The following is an 8900-nucleotide window of genomic DNA, read 5'->3' as shown; positions in this document are numbered from 1 at the left end:
TTCAGGTTTCGTTGATTGATTTGCTTCAATTGAAAGGAAAGGATAGAAACAACATCGTGCTAACATCGCCATCTTTTCACATGTTAAAAGTGAGAGATTGTCCTAAATTGACACCTTTTGTCGTTTCAACAAATATACAAGTAAGACCTTCTTATATATTATTTATTAAAATTTTCACCTTTTGATTATTTTTTTATAAAATAATTAAATTCTTGTATAACTCTTTAAAAAACACTTTTCATTTTAGAATTTTGGTCTAAAACCTAATCTAAATAAACCTTTAAGTAGTTTAGTTAATTACAATACCAATTAGTAACATAAATAACATTTCAACTTAATACTTTTGTATACTTTTACAATACCAAACCTAGATAAATTATACCTTGAAAGAGTCACCAAATTAGAACAAGTGTTTGAAGGAGATGAGTCAAATGTGAGTAAGGACGAAGAGAAAGTGATACACCTACTGTTGAAGTTGGCTTTCATGACAAAAAAGAAGGGAAGTTGTTCGAGCCATGCAATTCTAGCTGAAGCATATATTGTTGTTTTGTTCTTTCAAGTTAATGTTTTGTTACTTAGTTAGATTTTAACTAAGTTGTTAATGTACTTGATGTACTTAGTTAGATTTGAACTAAGTTGTTAATGTACTTGATGTAATTAGGTGATATTTGAGTTGATAAATCAGTTTTACCAAGTGTACAAGTTATGTTTAACAAGTTACTAGGCTACTTAGTGGAGTTATGTAGATGTTTAGTTGACATTGCCTCATTTTGACTAGCTAATTTACTAGTATATGTAATGGCATTGTGCCTTCATTCAAAAAAAATGAAAATATTTCTCAAAAATATTGTTCATTTATTCTAGCAAGACACTGAAGCTTAAAGCTTAAGTTTCTCTCAAATTTTCTCTTACGGTTCTTAGTTCCAAAAATTGGTATCAAGAGCTGATTTCTTATAGGACCTTTATTCTTCAATCCTTAAAATAATATCTTCATCCAGTTTCTCTCCAACTCCACCACCTATGTTCAATGGTGAAGACTACCACATTTGGGTACTGAAAATGAAGACTTACCTGCAGGCGTTTGACTTGTGGGAGGTTGTCAACTCTAATGTTGAACCATAACCCTTGAAAGCCAAACCCACGGTGGCTCAGATCAAGCAACACTCTGATGATAGAGCTAAGAGATACAAAGCAATGTCTTGCATTCAAAACAGTGTGTCAGGCTTGATTTTCACAAGAATCATGGCTTGTGAGTCTTCAAAATAGGCCTAGGATAGGCTCAATGAAGAGTTTCAAGGAACTAAAAGAATGAGACAACAACAACTCTTGAATTTGAAAAGGGACTTTGAAAATTTAAAGATGAAGGAAGCAAAAAAGTCAAGTAATACCCAAATAGGATCATGTCTGTTGTGAACAGTATCAGATTGATTGGGAACCAATTTAGTGAAGCAAGAATAGTGGAAAAGGTTATTTCAACCTTACCTGAAATATATGAAGCCAAAATTTCCTCCCTTGAAGACTCAAGAGATCTGTCGAGTATCTCTTTGACTAAGCTAATCAATGCCCTTTATGCTCAGGAACAAAGAAGAGCCAATAGACAGAAGGTACCTTCCAAGCCAAGAGTAGACCAACCTCGAGCTCCTCTGGTTATAAAGGGAAGAAGACTTGGTTAGATAAGCCTAGAAGAGATGGAGAAAGAAGAAGATATCCACCTTGCTCACATTGTAGAAGGCTTAGGCATACAGAAGCAAACTGCTAGTTTAGACCTGATGTGCAATGCAAAATTTGTAAATAGTTAGGCCATATTGAAAAGGTTTGCAGAAACAAAGGCATGTAGAAGCAAAACCAACTTCAACAGCCTTGAGCTGAAGCTCAATTGGCATAAGAAGGTTGTGATCAAGAAGAGTAAGTCTTTGTTGTCTCCTACTTAGCTACTAAAGTAAAAACCACAAATGGATGGCTGATTGACAGTGGTTGTACAAACCACATGACAACTGATGCTGCTATCTTCAAGAACATAGATAGAAGCTTCAACACAAGAGTAAAAGTAGGAAATGGAAATGTGCTGATTGACACTCTTACAGGTACCAAACTTGTTTCTAATATCTTGTTAGTACCTGAAATTGATAGAAATCTACTTAGTATAGCTTAGCTGCTCGAAAAAGGTTACTTTATTGTTTTTAAAGGCAAAGAATGTATGATTAGTGATCCAAGTGGATCCAAACTCATCTCAATGACCATGACTGACAGAAGCTTTGTTGTGGATTGAAACAAAAGTTCAGACAGTGCCTACACAACTATCTTAGATGAGTCCAAGCTGTGGCACAAAAGGTTAGGCCATGCCAACTACAAGTCTCTAGTTTAGTTGACCAAAAGGGACTTGGTTGAAAATTTTACAAAATTAGTTAAAGAGGAGGATATTTGTGAAGTGTGTCAACTAAGAAAGCAAGCCAGATTGCCATTTCCTTTGAACAAAGCCTTGAGAGCATCTGAAAAACTATAATTAGTCCACACTGATGTGTGTAGCCCTATGTAGACACAGTCCTTGAATGGTAGCAGGTATTTCATCTTTTTTATTGATGATTACTCAAGGTTCTGCTGGGTGTACTTCCTAAAGCACAAGTCAGAAGTAGCCTAAGTGTTTTGAAAGGTTAAGGCTGTAGTAGAAACAAAATCAGGTTGCAAGCTCAAGATACTAAGGTTAGACAATGGCACAGAGTACACTTCATCAATGTTTCAAGGCTTTTGTGATGAAGCAGGCATCAAACACTAGCTCAAAAACACCTACACACCTCAACAAAATGGTGCCAGTGAGAGGAAAAATCGAACTCTGATGGATATGGCCAGATGTTTAATGTTTAAGAAAATTTTACCTAAGACTTTTTGGGCTGAGGCAATTAACACTGTAGTTTATATTCAAAACATCTACCAACCAAGGCTTTGTTTCAAAAAAATCCATTTACGGCTTGGTTTGGATTCAAGCCATCAGTTGCTCACCTAAAAATCTTTGACTACATTTGCTATGCTCACACTCCTGCTGTCAAGAGGGACAAGCTAAGAAAGAAAGCTTAGCTTGGCATTTTAGTAGGCTACAACTGTGTGAAAAAGGGTTATAGGATTCTGGTTCCTACATCCAACAGAGTCTTTGTGAGTAGAGATGTAGTGTTTGATGAAAGATCAAGCTAAAATTGGGACAAAAATGAACCTAAAAGTACTGTTGAAGACTTGGTAATAGATCAGACTGAAGTTGATTGAAATGATTCTGAAATGGACATTGATCATGAACCAGTTAGGGGAACTAGACCACTAGCTGAAATATATAAAAAAGTAGATGTGGCTACTATGGAACCAACTTATTTTGAAGAAGTTCAAGCTCAACAAGGATGGTGGCAAACCATGCTTGATGAAATGAGTATGATTGATAAGAATCAGACCTGGGAGTTAGTTGCAAGGCCAGCTAACATGAAGGTCATAAGAGTAAAATAAGTGTTTTGATCCAAGCACAATGTTGATGGAACTCTAAACAAGCTGAAGGCAAGGTTAGTAGTGAGGGATTCAGTTAGAAGTATGGGATTGACTACTTTGAAACATTTGCACCAGTAGCTAGACTTGATACAATCAAACTATTGGTTGCTTTGGCTACACAGAAGTAGTGGAAAATACATCAACTCGATGTAAAATTTGCCTTCCTCAATAGTTTTCTTGATAATGAGGTCTATGTTGAATAGCCTAAAGGTTTCAAAGTTGCTGGTGAAGAAGACAAAGTATACATACTAAAAAAGGCCTTGTATGGCTTAAAACAGGCACCAATGGCTGGGATGACAGAACTGACACTTATCTAACAACCTTGGGGTTTGAGAGAAACATCAGTAAGCCAACTCTTTATGTGATAAAAGAAGGTGATGAAACACAGCTCATAGTCTCCTTGTATGTGGATAACTTGTGGTAACAGGAGGAAACCATGATATACTGACAGATTTCAAAGGCAAAATCGAGGGCATGTTTAAGATGTCTGATTTAGGAGAAATGGCTTATTTTCTTGGCATGAAAGTGTCATAGACTCAACAAAGAATTTTTTTGAGTCAAAAGGCATTTAGCTTGAAGATTCTGAATAAGTTTTCTATGCAAAATTGCAAGGCAACTAGCACTCTAGTTGTTGTTGGAGAAAAGTTGTCAAGCCAAGGTGATTTCGAAAAGGTGAGTGAGTCAACCTATAGAAGCTTGGTGGGATGTTTGCTCTACTTAATAGCCACAAGGCCAAACATAATTTTTGTTGTAAGTCTCCTATTTAGGTTCAAGCACGGTTGTAATGTAAGCCATTTTCAAGTTGGTAAGAGAGTTCTTAGGTACATCAAAGGTACTCTAAGCTTTAGAATGATGTTCACCAAGGTTGACAGTATGAAGCTCCTTAGTTTTGCTGATAATGATTGGGCAGGACCATTAGATGATATGAAAAGCACTTTAGGGTATCTGTTTACCCTTGGTTCAACCATTTTTTATTGGAGTTCAAAGAAGCAAACCATTGTTGCTCAATCAACAGTTGAGGCAGAGTATGTAGCAACTGTAGGAGCTGTTAACCAAGCAATTTGGTTAAGGAAGATCATGGCAGACATGGACTTGCATCAAAGAGAAGCAACAGAGATCAAATGTGATAACCAATTTGCTGTTGCAATTGCAAAGAACCCAATATTTAATGGGAAAACAAAGCATTTCAAGATAAAGTTTCATTTTGTTAGGGTAATGAAACAATCTTAAAAAATCAAACTGATTCATTGCAGTTCTGAAGATCAGCTAGCTGATATCTTGACAAAGCCTCTTTATGTGTCAAGATTCGAGGATTTAAGAGCCAAATTGGGAGTTTGCAGCATGCAAGAAAAAAAGGAGTGTTGAAGTTGACTTTCATGCAGACAAAGAAGCAGGGAAGCTGTTTGAGCCATGCAATTGCAGTTGAAGCATATGTTACTGTTTTGTTCTTTCAAGAATATGTTTTATTACTTAGTTAGATTTGAAGTAAGTTGTTAATGTACTTGATGTAATTAGGTGATGTTTGAGCTGATAAATCAGCTTTACCAAGTGTACAAGTTATGTTTAACAATTTACTAGGCTACTTAGTGGAGTTAGATAGATGTTTAGGTGACAGTGTCTCATTTTGACCAGCTGATTTACTGGTATATGTAATGGCATTGTGCCTTCATTAAAAAATAATGAAATTCTTTCTCAAAAATCTTGTTCATTTTTTCTTTACTCAATCATTTCTGTTCATAAAACTAGAGCTGCATTTTCTTGTTTGTTTAGCAAGACATTGAAGCTTAATGCTTAAGTTTCTGTCAAATTTTCTCTTACGATTTTCTTAGTTCCAACACCTACCTCGATTAATCAACTTAGATCTTGATAACATGCCAAACTTCATGAGCTTCAGCCCTGTGGGTTATCATTTTGTTTTCCCAACTTTGACGTATTTAAAAGTAAAAGGTTGTCCCAACATAACCACAAGATTCAAAGGAATTAGTACATGCCAAAACAAAAGTTCATCCATTGAATTACTGTCTTTATGTATTCTTCCAAACATTTTATTTACTAAGCTTTAATTTCTATGCATTAATGCAATATTTTTATTTTGGCTGTGAAATTGCATCAACTGTAATTGGTTTCTACTGGCTGTCAATATTTCTTTCTAGATATCATTATTGCATTATTATTTTCAATTCACAGTTCTTATTCTTAATATGTCATCCTTTGTCCAATTTTGGGAAACTGGCTTTGCTTTCTTCATCATCAATCATCAAAAGCAAACAGTAATAAGTAAAGGTTTAATTTGCTTTACAGGCAAGCCAATCAGTTGATGAAATTATAGTGGAAGAATCTGCTACAGCTCAAGAAACTACATGGCCAATTGGTAGTGAAATATGTTGGACCAAAGAGGAAGATGAAAGACATTTTGAATTTTTATATAGAACTTGGCCAAATTGATAGTTTGGTCATGTTTGGTAGGCTTGATGTAAAAGAGGAGTGTTATGTTAAATAACACTCAACTCTCAAATGATGGATAAAAGATAGATGCTACTACATCAAATTGTTTGGTTGTTGAAAATTGTGATATATATTACTATTCTTACCATTTGTTTTTGATACAATATTAGGGATGGTGGATGGGGTTAACACAATTCACTCTTGTGCCAAACAAGTGTTCGATACAATATATTAATCTTCTTACCATGTGTTTTCTATGAGTTCAAACATAAATGTTATTTATTAATTTATCATCTTACCCTTAACATCTTTTTATATAGTTTAAAATAAAATATAAAATATTAATATTTACAAAATATTTACATTAAATTATAATAAAATAACAAAATAAAAATATTATAACATTTAATTTTATAAAATATTAAAACAATAAAATAAAATTATTATTTTAAAAATAATATATTAATATTATTACTTTTAAAAAATAATAAAATAATAAAAATATTTATATATTAATGTATATAAATAAAAATTAAAAGATATATTTTTATATTAATATTAATATATTAATATAAATATTAAAATGCATAATTTTAATATTAGTTTAATAAATCGAACATGAACATAAAACATATATAGAGAATAACACAAAATAAAATAAAACATTTATATGATTTTATATTAAATATATAAAATAATAAAACATTACTTTTTAAAAATAACTAGATTTTTAAATGTAAAATAACTAGTTTTAACATCTGCTTTTGATGGGGTTTCTAATTCTTTTCATAAAATTTTAGTTAGTTAATATAAAAATTAATTGTATATTAAATTTTATTAATTATAAAAATTAAAATTTTCTCAGATCAAGTATAAATATAAGTTAATGCGTGAGTTAACTTGTAGATCAATCACTTTAAATAAATTATTTAAATATAAAAAATCCTTACATGTTATATATATTGGAGATTACATCGCCACCGAGATAGCCTAATGAGTTATTGGAGTTTAAAATGGTCGATTTCAAAACATTTTTATTTTAGAATAAAACTTAGTTTATTTTCGGAAAGCCATATGAGTTAGTAAAACTGCTTTATTTTTAACTTATTTCATGTAATGGTGTCCATCTTAGTTAATTTATTATCTTTCCAAAACTTATTTTCAACTTTAACAACGAAAAGTTATATTAACGTAATTTTAATATAAATCATGCTTCATACATAATTAAATAAAAATTCATATTCTAATAGCTTAAATGATTTAAATGTCATGCATGCCTAAGCAAAAATGATAAATTAAGTCCCATGCCACAATTCAAAATAAAATATTACAGTCTTTAAATAATAATAAAGTCTCAAATAGTAACTTTAGAATATTTAATAAGTCGAGCTAAGCACCTCCGAATGTCAAGTCCATGTCCTAACCTTGCAAGCTATCTAAAAAGATGGGAATAAAAAGGGATTGAGCTATAAGCTCAGTGTGATTTCCATCACAAGAAAAATCAGTGCAAACCATAGACAAATCGTGCAGAAAATCAATTCATAAATTAAATCACATTTACTTAGTCAAATAGAATATCGATAATTCAAAATACCAATCAACATAACAATTCAATGTTCGTAAGCATGTAATTGCATATGAATGCAATGCAAGTTCAGTTTAACAGTAAAAAGGTCCTACCTTACCGCTACACACCAAAATAGGAGTTCCCCAAAACTCCTCTACCTTCACACCACGTTGTGGATAAACCATTGATCGTTGTAGATAACTGCTAACGATAAGATATTGGTGGATGAACCATCCGTCGGTGCAGATAAAAAATGCTAGTACGTTGTGGATGAACCACTGGTCGAGCAGGTGACTGCTGACTAGAATACGCTGTGGATAAACCACTTGTCAAACAGATAAACTGTCGATACTTCCTCCATTCAAATCATCCCACCCCATGCAATGCATCAAGACATGTTATACAATTCAATATGGTAGGAAATAGTTTGCTTTTAAAATATCAATTCAATGGAAAAATTCATGCTTACTAAGTGTTCGATTTAACGGTAGCATAAGGTATACTTATAACGGATTGAAACAGAAAGGATTAACATACTTATAACAGTTCCAATATGGCAACAATATTTATGTTCTCAACTAATTGATACAGTGGCCGAACATATACTTTTAAAAAAGAATCCAATCTAACAGTATCTTAAAACATGTTATACGAATATCAACAAATGCAAATTCAATCAAAATAATTATACACAATTTATGCAAGTATAAATTGATAAACAAATAATTTAGTCAATTAGGGCACATATTCTAACATTATTTATGTTATTAGGGCTTAATTGAATAAATTAAACACTAAAATCAATTTGGGAACCAATTAGGGACTAATTTATACAGTTTTTAAAATTTTTGGGTTAAAACTGTAAAGTTGTGTTACAAGGAACACACAGTCGTGTGGGAGGGTCTCGGCCGTGTGGTTCACATAGTCGTGTGGTCTAGTTTGGGTTCGATTTTGCCCTAATTTTCTAACAAAAGAACACATATATAACTTACAGGGTCTCGTACGATGATCCTTATGTCCAAAATTGATCTTGAATACCTACAATGGGTCTTTCAATCACCGAAAATGTAATAATTACTATTGATGTTTAAAACTTATCGAGTTTTAACAAGATTTCAGGAAAACCCATTAAAGATTCAGAATTGATTTTAGAAAAATTATCAAGAACGATATTATTCTAAATTTTTAGTGTTCTACAAAATTAAAAAAAGGAATTCTTACCGATCTTGGCACATTAGAAACAGATTTTGACGACATTACGCTAAAGCATTATGAAGAATGGATGGAACAAGGTTGATGTTGGGTATGAGATTTGAATATAACATTTTCAACAAAAGATGATAAACATTTTTATGAAAAAAAG

The sequence above is a fragment of the Gossypium raimondii genome, chromosome 5 (genome assembly GCF_025698545.1).
Source record: "Gossypium raimondii isolate GPD5lz chromosome 5, ASM2569854v1, whole genome shotgun sequence".
Lineage (NCBI taxonomy): Eukaryota > Viridiplantae > Streptophyta > Magnoliopsida > Malvales > Malvaceae > Gossypium > Gossypium raimondii.
Note: the sequence above shows the minus strand (reverse complement) of the source record.